Here is a 17,001-nt window from a genome sequence, read left to right on the forward strand (position 1 = left end):
GCCGGAGAGAGGGTGCAGGGAAGGGGTCTGGAGAGCTGGCTGCTGGGGGGTGAAGGGCGGGGGCCGCGGACCGGTGGCTTCCTTGCTGATGCCGGAGACAGTTACTGCGGGGATGGGGGCGAGTGGCAGAGGACCTAACCCAGCAGGGAAAAGTCCGTCACTGTCCGAGAGCTGGGAGCGCTGCCGGCAGCGGCTTTCTGCCGGCGCCCGGCCTAAGGAGGGCGGCCTGGGCAGGGAGACACGTGAGGGAAAGGAGAGCGGCGGGAAGAGCCGTACAGCCCAGCGCCCGGGACCTTGCCGCGCCCCTCGTTTGGATTCTTCTTTGCACACCGGGTAGTCAGCTGATTCACTCTGTCTTCACGGCCTGACGTCCTATCCTCAAAGCTGGAAGCGCTGCTTTCTAGGCAGTCTAACGCGTTGGCGCTGTCCCCAGGGAACTTTTAATTTGATTCCTTGTCTCATTCATGTACAGCTATTCTCATTGGTTTCTTTTCAATATCGCCGTTTCTTTATCGACATGGTCTTTCGTCTGCATTTATTCTCTTATTCAGTTGTTAGATCTTCTTTTAGATCATTGGACATTTTAATAATTAGTTTTTCATTATCTTTATCTGTGATTTTATCTACTTCTATAACTGTGGGATCCTTTGTTGGAGCATTGTGAAAGGGGGGGGGGCGTGCCTGTTTCCTCATGTTTTCTGAGATCACGGACTTTCACTTCAAATGAGATGGATTTTCTTTCCTCTTTTTTTTTACATGTGTCCCTTTGTTGGTATCTTTCTCTGTTTCTGATATGAGTAGATGTCCAGGAGTAGAACCTGAGCCCCTCCTTAGGGCTTGGTTGTTAGTTTAAGGTTTTTGTTTTAATATAGTAGATGAACACAATACCTTTATTTTATTTTTATGTGGTGCTAAGGATGGAACCCAGTGCCTCATACTTGACGGGCAAATGCTCTACCACTGAGCCACAACCCCAGCCCTTTTCTAGATTCTTGAGTTAAACAAAATACAGTTTTCTACAGTCACTCTACTGTGCTGGAGCACACCAGAAATTATCACTGTTATCTACTTGCAAATTAATTCCCATCTATCAACATCTCCCATCCCTTTTTCTGTACACACCATCTGATTTCAAATACTGAGATGAACTTTTTTTGGATTCCACATGAAAGTGAGATCATATGATACTTGTCTTTCTGGCTTACTTCTCTTAACATGATGACATCCATTTTCATCAATTGTGTTGCAGATGACAGGATTTTGTCCTTTATATGGATGAATAGTATTCCAGTTTGTGTTATGTATCATATTGTCTTTAAATCTGTTAATCACTTGATTGACACCTAGGTTGTTTATGTTTCTTTGCCTTTTTGAATAGTGTTACATTGAACATGGGAATGCAGATGTCTTTGACAGACTGTATTTATTTACTTTGGCTATTACTCAGTAGAGGAATTCCTGGATCATATGCTAGTTCAATTTTTAAATTTTAAGGACCTCATACTGTTTTTCCTAGTGGCCCTATTATTACCACCTATAATTAATAATTAGAAAACACCTATCATTGTGTTCATTCATTGAAGAATCTAAGAACAGGAAACTGAGATAGAAGTGGGTTTATTGCAAAAGTGAGAGAGATATAGAGAGGACTTCTCTGAGAAAAGGGGGCCTCAGAGCTGGGAATCCAGTGGGAGTTTTGGCCTGTTCTTTTGATGGTCTCTGGAATTTCTCCTTTTCTTATCTCCTCCCCTGTCTACAAACTCCTAAATATTATTTATTGGTTCCCCCTCTGTCCATGCATCTGTTTTAGTTTCCCTTTTGGATCTCTTGCTTGGGAGTGCTAATATGGAAGTGTCTATCTGATTGGGTCCCCCACTTGTGACCACCAGCACTTAGGTCAAGCAGGAAGTTGACCTCATCAGAAGACCCTCCCCACGCTCCTTTGTTTGGGCCCTGCCCAACCTCCTCCCTTGCCATCTTGCCCTGGTTGCCTAAGCCCTCCTACCTCTCCCCCACTATGAATCTACATCCCGCTAGCAATATACAGGATTCTCTTGCAGGCACTTTTTGTTTGTTTGTTTGTTTTATTGTTAACAGTCATTCTTACTGGAGTGAGATGATGTCACCTTGTGGTTGTGATGTGCATTTCAAAGATGACTGGTGATACTGAGCACAGTTTTGTGTGCCTATGGGCCATTTACTTATCACTTTTGAGAAATGTCTTCAGATTTTTTTCTCCATTTTGCAATCAGGCTATTTGTTTTCTAATTATTAAGTTCTTTGAGTTCCATATATAACCTCTTACCTGATACACAACATGCAAATCTTTTCTGACATTCTGTAGGTTGTTTCTCCACTCCCAAAACTGTTGCCTTTGATGTGCAGAGGATTTTTTATTTTGATTCATCTTGTTTATCTGTTTTTGCTTTTGTTTTCTCTACTTTTAGGGTCTTGTCTAAAAAATATTTTCCCATTACAATAGCCTTAAAATATTTAAAAAGAAAATTTTATTTTTTTCAATTAATCCCTGGTTCTCCTGCCTGGTAAGCAAGCATTTTACCACTGCCCATTTAAACCACTTTGAGACGATTGTTTCTGAGTAAAGAGCCACAGGGGTCTAGTTTCATTCTTTTTCCTGTGAATTCCCTACCCTGTTTTCCCAACACCATGTATAGAAAAAAATGTCTTTTTTTTTTAAGAGAGAGAGAGAATTTTTTTTTAAGATAGACACAACACAATGCCTTTATTTTTTTTATGTGGTGTTGAGAATCGAACCCGGGTCATTCCCGTGTAGGTGAGCGCTTTACCGCTGAGCCACAATCCCAGCCCCCAAACTGTCCTTTTTCTACTGTACATTCTTACACCTTTTTCAAAAATAGGCTGCTGTAGGTGTGTGGGTCGAATTCTATGCTCTCTCTTCTGTTCCATGGGTCCATGCTTCTGTTTGAAATTCAGCACCATGCTGTTCTGATTACTCCAGCTTTGTCCTGTATTTTGAAGTCAAGTCATGGAACTCCTCTTGCTTGGTTCTTTTCATGCAGGATAACTGTGACTCTTCAGGAGCTTTGTGGTTCCATAGAAATTTTAAGATTGTCTTTTCTAGTTCTGTGAAGAATGCTCTTGGTGTTTTGGTAGTGATTACATTGAATCTGCTGATCTTGTTGGGTAGAATAGACATTTGAACAATATTGGTTATCTTTTTATTTGTGTGTGTGTGTGTGTGTGTGTGTGTTGTTGTTGTTTTCAATTTCTTTCCTCATTACTTTATAGTTTTCATTTTAGAGATCTTTTACCTCTTTATTTTAATTTGTTCCAAGGTTTTATATTTTTTGCAGTTATTGTAAGTAGTATTGTTTCCTTGATTTTTATTTCAGATGATTTGCTATTTGTATATAACAACTCTAATAATTTTATTTTTTTGTATCTTGCAATTTTGCTAAATTCATCTATTACCACTACTAGTTTTGGGTGAAGTCCTTGGAGTTTTCTAAATGTAACATCAGCTCATCTGCAAACAGTGAGAATTTTATTCCTTTTTTCCCAGTTTGGATGCCCTTCATTTTTTCTCTTGCCTGATTGCTCTAGCAAGCACTCCCAGAATTCCATTGATTAAAAGTCGTAAAATGGGCATCATTCTTCTGTTTCAGATCTGAGAGAAAAAAACTTTCAGTGTTTATCCATTTGATATGATGCTTGCTGATGGCTCATTTGACACACCTTTTATCATGTTGAGATGTATTCCTTCTATACCTAGTTGTTCAGCATTTTCATCATGAAGAGATGTTGATTTTATCAAATGCATTTTCTACATCTATTATATCGGTTTTGTCCTTCATTCTGTTAATGTGGGATATTACATTTATTGATTAGATAGTGTTGAACCATTATTGCATCCTTGAGATGCATTCCACTTGGTCATGTTGAATAATCTTTCTAGTGGGCAATTGAATTTAGTTTGCTAGTATTTTGTTCAGGATTTTTGTATCTTTATTCATCAAAAATATTAGCTGTGGTGGCTGGGGCTGGGGCTCAGCAGTAGCACACTTGCCTGACGTGTGTGAGGCACTGGGTTCGATTCTCAGTACCACATACAAATAAATAAATAAAATAAAGTTTTATCAACAATTAAAAAATATTTTTAAAAAATAGCTGTGGATTAGTTTTTGTGTGTGTTGTCAGGTTTTGGTATCATGGAATTGCTGGCTTTATCAAATGTATTTGGAAGAATTTCTTTCTCTTCTATTTTTGGGAATTACTTAAGGAGAACTAGAAACTGTTCTTCAAATATTTGGTAGAACTTTTAGCAGTAAAGCTCTCTTGTATTGGAATTTTCTTTTCTGGAAGGCTATTACTACTGATTCAATCTTGTTACTTATTATAGGTCTGCTCAGCTTTTTTATTTATTCATGATTCAATCTGGCTGGGTAAGATATATATGTGTACGTGTTCAGGAATTTTTCCATTTATTCTAGGTTACCAAATTTTTGCAAATAATAACAAACATGGGTATCTTTGTTCCTAATAATCTCAAATGATTCTTTGTACTTTTGTGGTGTCAGTTGCAACCTTTCCCTTTTCTTGTCTGAATTTGAGTCTTCTCTCTACTTTGCCTAGTTGTCTAGCTACTGACTTTTCACCTGTGTTTAGTTCTTTGAAGAACCAGCTCCTTATTTCATTACTCTCTCGTGCTCCTTTTTAGTCTCTGATTCATTATTTGTGCTCTGCTCTGAACTTATTATTTATTTCTTCCTTTCCACTAATTTTGGTTCAGGTTTGGATACTAGATATTTTTAATACACTTGATAAACAAGAGTCTCCCAGGCTTGCTTAAAAATCACAGTGGACTGGTCATTTTTCTGGCTTTTCTAGTATATCTAACCTGGCATATACAATTTTCTGAGCCACAAAGCACATGCTTCTGATTCCTTCCTTTACTACCTTTCTTCAAACTATGGATTTTTCATTTTATTCAGATTACAATATCACTTTCCAACCTAAAAAAAGGCAATCTCCTGGGACAGTAGTGCCATCTCCTAAGAGTCAAGCTAAAAGCTATGAACCATAATTATGAACTCTTTCTCATGCAGCTGTGATCCCATCCTCACTGCACCCACCATGACTCAGCATGCACAGTCCCTTCTCCTGTGTCTGATCATCCTCTGCCAGGCAGGCCCTTCCCTCACAGCAGGCCTGGCACCACCATTGCAAGGTGATGTGCTGCTGCGTGTAGGCATTGTTCAAAGGGCAGAGGGGAAGTGGGCTATGTCCTGGGACATGAGGTTGTTGTCCCCTCCACTTCAAAGGAGGGGAACATGCTCACCTTAAACAGGTGAAGCAGAGAGCTTGGGAAGGGCCATTATTGCTCTGCCAGCTCAGCCCTTCAGAGGGATGGAGAGGAGATGCCTAAAGGGTCCTTTCTTACCAGTCCAACCCGCCTTTTTTCCTCACAGGCACTCACTCCCTTTGCTATGACTTCTAAGGCAGCACCTGGACAGCAATGGTGTACAGTCCACGCCCAGGTGGACCAGAAGAATTTTTTCTCCTATGACTGTGGCATGGACAAGGTTAACTCCTTGAGTGCCCTGGGAGGGAAAGTGAGTGCCACAGTCACCTGGGAAGAGCAGAAAACCTCACTGAGAGATATTGGGAATACACTAAATCAGAAACTAGCTGACATTAAAGCAGAAAATGACATGGCCAGAGGTATGTAAGGATAGTCCAGGGACATGAGAGAGCTGATATTGGTTGAAGGAAATTGATTGTGTGCATATAAAAAAAAAGAGTTAGATGTTGGTCCCTCTAAAAGCCCAGACATAGCTGTTTTGGAGGATAGAACACAGCCAGATTAGAAGGAAAACAGGGAAGGTGGTACTGAGTTGGACAAAGGATTTGTTAAGAAAGGAGGATGATTTCTCTCTGATGGGGGCAGGTGTGAACACCCTGGAGGGCAGGATGTGTTGTCAGCATAAATCCAACAGCTCCTGGAAGTTTGGCTTCAATGAACAGATGTGGCTCCTTTTTGACTCAGACAACAGAAAGTGGAGAGAGATACATCCTGGGTCCAACTGGATGAAAAAAATGTGGGAAAATGACAAGGAGGTGACCGAGTTGTTGCACAGGTCCTCGATAGGTGACTGTAGAACCTGGATTCAGAACTTGAAGGAATGGGAGGCGGAGTTGGAGCCAACAGGTAACTGGCAGGAGGGGGAAGAAGTGGGATTCACATGAGATGCTGCTACGTGTGTGTGTGTGTGTGTGTGTGTGTGTGTGTGTGTGTGTGTGTGTACAATCCATCAAGCATGAGTCAGACCTGGGTTAACATTCATAGTTATAGTCTTCCTATCTTTTTCCCTTCTCACCTCCTAATGTGTCTTTTTTAGTGCACATTCTTTGGGTCTGACATGTGCTCGTCTCTTTTTGGAAATTCCTCTAAATCACTTCACATGTCAGCTTCTCCACCACCATCCTCATGGGTCTCCTCATATTCTGCCACCAGGAAGGATGAGTTGTATGGTCACCCAGGCTTCTCCCATTAGCTGTATGAGCCCCTTAAAGACATGGCCTGTTTCCTGTCTCCCTCACTTCTCAGGACCTGTCACAGCAGCTGCCACATAGCAGAGATCTGCCTTCCTGAATGACTTGGGGCAGCAGGATCTAAGCAGATATGTCCTCATATTTTGGTCTGAAGAAGGGCTAACACTCTTGTGTTTTCATTTCAGGACCTTCAACCACCACCCCAGACACAGTCACTGAGAAGTCCTCAGCCAGTACCTTTAATCACTGGAATTCAGTACCTTTAATCACTAGAATCCTCATCATAGGATGCATCATAATTTTTTTTCTGACAGGTATTGTAGGCAGATTGAAGAGAGGGATGGGGGAGATGGGGGAGCAATGAGGACAGGCAAGTAAATTCCCAAGATCCTAGTCTGTACCTTGACTGGTCCTTCCCATTCTGAGGTGAGACAGAAGAATCAGGCCTCCAGTCACTGGAAGCAATAGCTTGACCATGCTCAGCCCTGAGTTCTGAGAAATCCTCCCTGTCAGGGCCCAAGGGAAAGAGGAGTGACCATACCAAGGCCGCCTGTGGATTCTAAAGGGTTTTAGCTTATGCAGGTCTGGTTCAGACCAGATTTCTATAAGAGGGACACAGTGGGGCATGGTGTGGAGATAACAGGAACACAGGAAGAAAATACCCAATCCTGAAAGATGGCAGCATGGTATCTCCATTCAGTGTGTACAGAGAAAGGAACTTCATACCCACAGTCAAAGAAGAGGGTCCTGGGACCTCGGTCCTGGCTCAGTGGTAGAGTGCTTGCTTAGCATGTGTTAGGCACTGAGTTTAAACTTAAAATAAAGTTATTATGTTCATATATAAAAGAGAGGGAGAGAGAGGGTCCTATGGCTAATGCCAGGGTAAGGCACAGGGAAGGCCTTTCCCAGCCCAACCTGGAAGGCTGGAGTTCAGGGCTGCATTTCCACAGGAGGCTCATTTCCAGAAGCTGAGTTGAAAACAGAGTGGAGTCTGTTCAGGATGAAGGCAGAGGATGCCAGTTCTCTGGGGACTCCTACAACACCAGGATTGGGCTGTGGCCCTGGAACCCAGCCTCCTGCAGACTCCAGATCCTGAGCCAGCTCAGCAGCCCCTGCCTTGAGCAGAGCCTCTGCAGAGACTGGTGGGGCTGAGCAGCTGCTGGGGTCTGATGCTCCAGCTGACTTAACCAGAGTGGAGGGAGTAGGCAGGGCCAGTCACTTTTAGAGCTCTGCTGCTCCCAGGTAAGGAGAGGTTGAGGGAGAAGGGGGAAGAAACATGTCATCTGCAACCCCACCCAAAGTCTGGGAACTAGGTTCCATATCCCCTCTCTTTGGCCGGACTCTCCGCATCCCCAGGTCCTATGGACCCTCCTATCGGGGGAGGAGCAGACTTCCAGTCAGGGAGCAGATCCAGTCATTAGGGCTTCAGTCCTGAGACCAAAGCCTATAGCAGGGCAGGAACTGATTCTGGCCTGTGGGAAAGAAGGGAGGAGGGTGATAGAGGCTGTTGGATCCTTGGGTAATGGATGGAGGGAAATACATATCCCAAAGTGAGCACCCAGAAGAATTGAGATAGAATTTCTTCAGAGAGTCGAAGTAACACCTGTTTCTTTTCTAAAGGTGCTCCCAAGAAACTTCTGAAAATGTGATTCAGTTAAATAACTGGCCTTAACGGTCTTCTGCCCGTCTACTCCCTGCTCTTCCTCCATAGAGCAGATGAAGATTGAAGTACAAATCCAGAGGCCTCCAGTACGTCATCATGTATTCTAACTTAGCCTACAGCTCTCCGTTCATATCCAGCATGGGTGAGGTACCCATGGGAGAGATGGGCTGGCTGTGAAATAAAAACTGTGAAAGTAATCTATCAAGAAATAAATACAAAATGGCAAGAATCATATTTTCAAAGCAGGGCATGACCTGTTGGTAAAGTGCTTCCCTTGCACAAGGCCCCCGGTTCAATCCCTAACACCACACACACAAAAAAAATTATATACTTCATATTGTTAACTTTTAAATAAGCCAGTGTGTCTTAATTGTCTTTTCGAAATATAGTTTACTTCTCAGTGTAGAGAGTAACGTAAAATTTTATAACGTATTTATTTAAATATAAAATATTAAATAACACCATTAATTTCCAATTAATTTGTTATTATTATATAGTTTAAGAGCTATTGTTGTAGAAACTTTTGTTTGAAGAACATCAGCTTAGTAAAATGTTCTTTTAAATCTTGTACTTTAATGACGTGTATATTTGGGAAATAAAGATACAATTAATATGTTATTAATAATTATCATAATTACACTGATTTTTTTATATTAACCAAGTTTAGCTTTTAAAGAAAAATTTGAAATATGGAATGTAATGTGGTACTTTTAAAATAACAGTTATTGTTTAAACAAAATTTTATATACCTTAAATCCTTTAAAACTAGTTTTTTTTAAAATAATAAAACTCAACAGACATAAAAAATTATTTTATTGGAATGAGAGTAGATTAATGTTTTCAGTATTTCTTATTTCTTTTATCCTTTAGTTAGAATGCCCAAGTAATAAAGGTCTGTGAAAAGATCTTATCTATATTGGTAAATAGGCCTCATGTCAGAAACTTAGCAGGATTTAAAGAGTAAAAATCTTTCAATAACTTCAGCTGATTGTGTTAATTTCATGTAACCAATTTAGCTATATGTAAACATTTTGAAAATTATTTTGTACATATTTTGTTTTAATTTACTGAGACATTTATAGCCTTTTACTTTATTGGGTGAAATTTTTCTTAAACCTTTCTATATAAATCACACCTGATAGAAGTTTAACACCCAGCCCCTTGGTTCTCATGAGGACATAGAAAATAAAGGAATTTTAGATCTTATTTTATATTAACCAAATTACAAACACATCTAAAGTTTAAGTATATTTTAGTTAATAGGATCTGATGTTTTTATATTTAGTAGATGATATTTTAGCATCCAATGGATGACATTCTAGCACTCTAACCTTGCAAATCAATAAGTACCTGTTTTAATAAAGACATATAATTACTCCCCTTTACCTTAAATGTATTTATTCTTAACTGTAAGATACAAGACATCAAACAAATGTAGATAACAGTATTAATTATCTTTTTCCTGTTAAAGAAAATTGTTAGAAGCAAATAGATATAAATTTTAAATATCATAGGGATTAACAACTTTATTATTATTATTATTATTATTTTAATATCTGTATTTTATTTATTTATTGTGGTGCTGAGGATTGAACCGAGCGCCTCGCATGTGCTAGGGGAGCATTCTATCACTGAACCCCAACTTAATTATTTAACCAGCTGGAAAATTTTGAATTAATAATTTTAAAGATATCTTTATTTTTATCTCTCTACCCTATTTCAATTGAAACTTTTTAAATCAAGTGAATTAAAGCTATTTGGGTCCATTTTATGTTAATTTTAAAATATGAGCATGCTTATTGATTTATAAGTCAATTTTAATATCATGTAACATAGACATAAGCATTATGTACACACATTTACAAATCAGAAAAATAAAATAATTTTTATAACTTTCTGTAAGTGGAGCTCCAAAGGTAGTATGGAGTGGTACAAATACTTATCAAAGCTTTTATTTGATTTAACCTGTTTAGGAATTACATTAGAACCAATAAAACATTTATATGATTTAATTACAAGGCAGGCCTGCTTGGATGGATAAGCCACATTGAAATCTGACAATTATGAGAACACTGAAATAAATTATTTCAGATTGCCAGCTTCTTGTTCTAATAATTTTCAGAACTACTGTTAGCATCATCCCTAACAAACATAATAATCCATTAAAATAATCCATTAAAAAGCATAATTTAAATGTTCTTTATTAACTTTGGAATTTTTCTCATTTAACTTTGGCTATTGACATTTTAGTTGTTAAGAAAATGAGAGGGTTCCTGTCCTGAAGGCTATTGATGAAGCAATGAATTGTAGCTTGTTAGCTTTAGAGGGATTCAGATTTTGAGTAGAGGATCACCATAGTGTAATGGTTACCATGCCTATCTCACAAGGGTGAAGGTCACCAAAAACTATGAAAGTAATATATCAAGAAGTAAAGTCAAAAAGGCAAAGGTTATATATTTTCAAAGGTAGGTGTGACCCATTGAGCTGATCAAAGGGGTCTGACTTCTAACAAAGAATAGGCCCATGCTTGTCTTATTTATCGTGGTACAGATCAAGGGGGTCAGTAGATAGTTTTCAATGTGGTAGGAGGGTTGTTTTGGTGCTTGTTTCTTGGTGTTGCAAGGATCTTGAAGGAAATAGGTTGTTTGGTCCTAAAGCTGTGAGCCAAGACAAGGGCCAGCATGATCTGGGCTTTCTTGAACTGGGGAATTTCACCCAGGAGTTCCCAGAAAAGTGGCTTCTGTGCCTTAATGGCTCAAACAAACCCCTAATTTATATATGGTTCTTTTGCTTATTCACATCCAGTCAGGATTTAGAAGACCCTCAGGTATTTCACTTTTAGGGACACAATGGGCCTATACCCTCTTTTGCAAGAGATGGACTATTCTGATAGCTGCTTTCACTCTCCTGTCCATTGCAGCAGCCACACCCACTTTTTCTTTGCCACCTATTGATCCCCGATACCCCAGGATATGATGACCCTCATGAAGATCCTGTAACTTCAACTTTGAGCTTTTTTTCAAAAGACATTTATTCAGCGTCATGATCAGACTATTACATTTAGCAATCAACAGCCCGGGTGCCAAAAACAAAGTAGATTAATACCCTTTGTGGAATGCTTTGAACTTTTCACAGAACAGAAACTAAAAATAACCTGTTATACAATTAGTCGCAAGTACAGCCCTTGAGTTTTTTGCCCATACATATGAGTATTGTCTTAACCATGTCTTCTTTGTAGCAGCTAGGCCCTGCCAACACTGCTTGGCTGAGTTCACAAATCTATTGTAACCTTTAGCTTCCCTGTCACTTCTCTGGCTCTCCTCTCCTGCTAAGCTTTGTTTCCTGGCAGTATTAAAACCTTCTGCCACTGCCATGGCTACTGCTGCTGCTGCTGGAACCACCATTACAATCATGGTTTCATGATTTGGCAAATATTGGCCTCTACCACCATAAGGTCCAGAGCTTCTGCCTCCAAAGTTTCCACCCTTCATGGGTCCAAAATTTGATGACTGATTGTTATAACTCCCAGAATCATTGTAGCTTCCACCATCTCCAAAATTGCTTCCATCATTACCAAATCCATTGTAGCCATCCCCACTGCCACCATGTCCACCACCATCATGGCTGCCACCAAAGTCACCATGACCACTGAAGTTCCCTCCATGACCAAAATTGTCATTTCCACCAAGACCACCTCCACGACCACCACCAGTTTCCAGAACCACTTTGACCTCTTTGGCTAGATGAGGCACTAGCCACCTCTTGCTTTGACAGGGCTTTCCTCACTTCACAGTTGTGGCCATTCACAGTATGGTATTTTTGAATGACAATCTCATCCACAGAGTCATGGCCATCAAAGTTACAAAAGCAAAGCCCCCTTTTTTTCCACTGCCTTGGTCAGTCATGATTTCAATAACTTAGATTTTCCCATATTGTTCAAAATAATCTCGTAGGTGATGTTCTTCAGTGACTTCTTTAATGCCACCAAAAAGATCTTTTTCACAGTTCAGTGGGCCCCCAGTCTTTGAGAATCTTCTCTTGAGACAGCTCTCTTTGGTTCCACAACTTTTTTATCTACCTTGTGTGGTCTTGCATTCATGGCTGCATCCACTTCCTCCACAGGGGCACAAGTGACAAACCCAAAGCCTCTAGAGCGCTTGGTGTTTGGGTGTCTCACAATCACACAGTCCGTGAGTGCTCCCCATTGCTCAAAATGGCTTCTAAGACTTTCATCAGTTGTTTCAAAGCTCAGCCCTCCAATGAATAGATTCCACAGCTGTTCGGGCTCTTTAGGGGACACTGATTTAGACATGATGGCAGCAGGAAAAGAGACTTTAACGATGCTTTCTATGCTGCATCCGCGGGCAGAAAAGCCAACTTTGAGCTTTTTTATTGTGTTTTGTGATAGTTCAATTCTGCACTTTTCGTTAATGTGATAAGCCATGTCCTTCGCTAACCTGTGGAAATATACACTTAGCCTCTGGCTATTGGAACAAGAAATCTCAACAGTTTCCATCTTGGTTTGTGTAACCAAATATTTCTCCACACCTTGAGTTGACCTTTGTTATCGTTTAGAACTGGGGTGTCCCCCAAAGATCCATGTATTGACTATGGTGCTATTGAGAAGTGAGGAAAACTTTATGAGGACAGGAGCTGGGTCACTCTCTGAAGGGCTCTTTGTGTCCCAGGCCCTTTCCTCCCTCTCTTTCCTCTCTTCTCTGTCTCTCTTCCCCCCCTCGTATCTACTTTCAAAAAGAATAAATTATTTAACATTGCTACCATAAAGGGAGCAGTCTCTTTTGCCACAGATCCTACTGCTAGGATATTCTTCCCTACCTCAGACCCTAAAGCAATACAGTCAACCAAACTTGGACTAAAATTTCTGAAGCAGTGAGGCAGAAACTAATATTTCCTCCTTTAGTTTACTGTCTTCAGTAGTTTCCTCACAGTGATGGAAAGCTAACAACCTTGATGGTGCAAGCAATATTGTTTGTAAAATACCATGGCAGACTTTATTTTTAACTTCAGGGACTCTCTTTATATGTTTTGTTGTACTTAAATAAACATCTCTGTTTTTTAAACAATTTTTAATGAATTGACAATTTTTTTAATGCAATGAATGTGGTGGTTAATTTTATATGTCAACACACTGCCTAAGGAATACCCTGATAGCTGGTAAAACATTATTTCTGGGTGGTGTTCTGACAGTGATTCTGGCAAAGATTTGCTCTCAAAGCAGTAGACTGAGCAAAGTCTCCCTTCTTAGTAAAAGCAGGCATCATCCAGTCCTTTTAGGGGCTCATCAAAACCAAAAGTCATAGTAAGGGCAAATTCCTCTGCATGATCTGAGATGTCCATCTTTCCTGGTTCTGGGATATGAAAAACCTTCACTATTTCTCAGTCTCCATGACTCAGATCAGGACTTAAACTATCAGCCCTCAGTCCCAGGTCTTTGGTTCAAACCAAATTATACCCCTTGCTTTCTTGATTCTCCTGCCTGCAGACAAACACTAAAATTTCTTGGCTCCATAACTCACAAGCCAATTTCTACAATAAGTCTTTTGGTTCTGATTCCCTGCAGAACTCTGACCAAAAAGTCTTGGTAGAGAATGAATGATATTTTATATTTCCTTCATATTGTAGAGTAAAAACAAAACAAAACAAAACAAAAACCAGTGATTCTGCTAAATTGGTTCATATAAGTAGAATGTAAGGATCACTCTTAACAGGTAGTCTAGATTGCAATCTCAAACATTTTGCTGGCTCAAAACAAATGTTCTTGTGCTTAAGGTATGAAATTTTACCCCAGTGAACTTCACCCTTGATAGTGATTTTTTGTTGTTGTTGTTTTAACCGCAAAAACCTCAACCTGACCTCACTTTCAATTACTAGTCCTGCTGCTTCCACCCGCACCCAGAGGTCCATTGCCAAGTTGCCTGCAGATTTGATTGCACATAGCCATCTCCATCTTGAGACACTGGCCAGTGCCTGGGGGATGGGGGGCAGGATGCTTGCAGGTTTGCTGCCACCACCACCTCACCTCGTGGTGCAGCCAACTCTGTCTGGGGACACCAGCCAAGACCTAGATGTCCTATGCCAGGGTGCCTAGTGTTTGGCTGCCCTAAGGTCCTCCTGCTGGGAGTGCTGGTGGCCACCATCTTGCCAATTCTTTGCAGGGTCCCTCCTTTGAGCACATCCCTCATGGTCTTTCTGCAAGGTGAAATGGTGTTCAGATTCTGGGACTGCAACATGGCTGAGCCTGGGGTATCTTACATCCTTATCTGTCAGATAGTGAGTGGGTCTGCATGGGTCATTCATGTCCAGGCAATCCTGTGAAACTTCACAGACTAGGGGCATTTTGCCTGGGGGAAGCATTGGTTGGAAATGCTGAAGAGAGCCAAGTTTCCCAGCACCACTAGTCCTGAAGTGTCCAGCGACAGATGGAGCTGGTCAGAAGGTTGTAAGAGGGTGTGAGAGCATCTTGCTATCAACTTGCCCAGCCAACCAGTCTGGCCCCCACCAGACTGGAGCTATCATCAAACTCTAGATAATCCCACCTATCACAACTCTAAATGATCTCAAGTCTAGCCTATTTTGCAGTCATTCTAACATGTAGTAAGGTGGGATGCAGACTCTTATTTCAGGTAAGATGGGGATCCTGACAAAAAAACACAATACAACATTACATCTGAAACATAAATTAAACAAAGACTAAGAGAAATTTTAACTTTCTTTTTGTGAAAAAAGCAGCAAAATGCATCCCTGTTTTACAATTTCACCTTTAAACAGATCAGACTCTCATTATTAGCTTCCAAAAATGTATTTAAATTCCAATTCCAATGTGAAGATTAACACCAAATTATATATATAACTTATTCAAAATGTTACTTGATACAGCTATAAAACCTCAAATTACATGAATAAATACCAACCAAATTTGTTATTTTTATACAAATAAGAGATTTTGCTACACATAATTTTAGTTTGGAGAACACTAACTTTGCAAAGCTTTGCATTCAACTAAGTTTAACTTTAAAGTGCAATTTAGAATCCAGAGTGTATAGTAACAGTAATCACAGGTCTCTATGGATTAACAAAATCAATAGCCTTAAGTTTCTTATACATTTAGGAAACAGGGTTAATGATAAGAAATTGACTTACTCAAAGCAAACATATATAAGACAGGTCTTCAATTGAGAGCATGGTCCTTCAATGTCAGATACAATGTATAAAAGAGAGCACTTAGTGTTTATCTTGCCAGTAAACTTGCATATACTTTCATTTTATAAACTTTTAAAAAATATTTTTCAGTTGTAAGTAGACACAATACCTTTATTTTGTTTGTTTATTTATTTGTTTCTTTGTTTTTATGTGGTGCTCAGGAAAGAACCCAGGGTCTCTGTTCTACTGCTAAGCTACAACCCCAGCCCCTCATTTTATAAATTTTTACATAATACTTATACAAGGCTTAGATAGCCATAGTTCTCAGTATATGTGACTAGGTATAATGAATACATTATACCTAGTCACATATACTTAGGGTGACATCTATATTGGTAGGTTTAAGTAACAGTTGTTTGATTAACAAGTTACAAAGTAATTATTTCAGACTTTCAAAAAGATACAAACCTTAATTACTTTAAGACTTAGTTTCCACAAGCCCAACAAATAGAATAAAATTATCTTGATAGATAAATTATAGCCAAATTAAACAAACACACACCTTCCCCTTCCCCAAACTTTCTGTAACTTACTTAGACATTCACAACTTTACATCCTTAGTTTTGTCACCTTTAATCTGGGACGTTAGCACAAGAATATTACTTTACCAGACAAAATATTTTCTCATTCAGAAACATTTCTCTTACCTTCTAATTTTCCATACTAAAAAATGTATTTCTATACCTGTAATTTTCTTTTATATTTACTATTTTGGGAACCTTTTTAAAATTTATATTCTGAAACAATCCTTATGAATGTTATCTGTGCATTTAATTTACATAACAAATTTCATCCCAGGAGAGGGTTGGACAATCCAACATATACAATAATTATGATTTAATCTTTTTCTCCTATGTTGCTTTCAATGACATTTTTGAGCCTGACCTGTCTCCATGAACACTATCACAATGCCATCAACTTTAAGTGAGTTCCCCACTGTCACTTGTACCCAGAGGCTCCATTTGGGCCTTTTCTTATACTAGCAGACTGATATGCAATGAAAGAAGCCCTTTCCATTTTTCTCTTTAGGAATTCTTGAAGATCCCTTTGCAGAGGCTGCCTATGGAACACAGGTTGTCCTTAGTTTCTGTCTTTTTCTTTTCTGGGTGCAGTTATTTGTCCTGCCAGACTCCCCAGGCTTTTAGTTTATGGGATAGTGTTGTAGCAAGAACACTGCTTTGTCCCAGTGATGAATTTGCCCTGGCCAAATGGAGTGTCCTGTCAGATCTTAACAATGGAGACTATTCCTGTCCCCAAGTCATAAACTGACAGAGCTGGGACCTACTATCACATCCTTTGTAGCCAGAGACCTCCACCCCCCACACACACCAGAACAAAATGGGCAGAAAGGCAGGACAGAGTCCAGGCTTTCTTTGGCTATTGTTCTAGAGCCCAGGCAGTTTTCTGTGATTTTCCCCCAGGTTTAGGGCTGGTGTCCATGACCCACAGTGAGATGACCTGCAGCTGACAGGGGCCAGGATGAGGAACAGTGCTAGGAGTTCCAGCTCTGGGTTTAAAGACTGAAATCTTTTGACCCTTTCCTCTGGTGTCTTGCTATCCTTGCACACCAGCAGCAACACCTT

General features: G+C 39.9%; 1 long non-coding RNA gene and 1 pseudogene across 2 annotated transcripts; one reads left to right on the forward strand and one right to left on the reverse strand.

The window, feature by feature from the left end:
- Positions 1-4,518: 4,518 nt before the first annotated feature.
- Positions 4,519-8,507, forward strand: LOC144373082 (uncharacterized). Of its 2 annotated transcripts, XR_013432873.1 has the most exons (3): positions 4,519-6,190; positions 6,720-6,848; positions 8,155-8,507. It is a non-coding gene; the product is annotated as an uncharacterized LOC144373082 (long non-coding RNA). The 2 variants fall into 2 exon arrangements; XR_013432872.1 differs by having other exon boundaries at positions 4,519-6,848.
- A 2,882-nt stretch (positions 8,508-11,389) lies between these two features.
- On the reverse strand, positions 11,390-12,522 carry LOC144373083 (heterogeneous nuclear ribonucleoprotein A1-like; annotated as a pseudogene).
- Positions 12,523-17,001: the final 4,479 nt, after the last annotated feature.

The sequence above is a fragment of the Ictidomys tridecemlineatus genome, unplaced genomic scaffold (assembly GCF_052094955.1).
Source record: "Ictidomys tridecemlineatus isolate mIctTri1 unplaced genomic scaffold, mIctTri1.hap1 Scaffold_225, whole genome shotgun sequence".
Lineage (NCBI taxonomy): Eukaryota > Metazoa > Chordata > Mammalia > Rodentia > Sciuridae > Ictidomys > Ictidomys tridecemlineatus.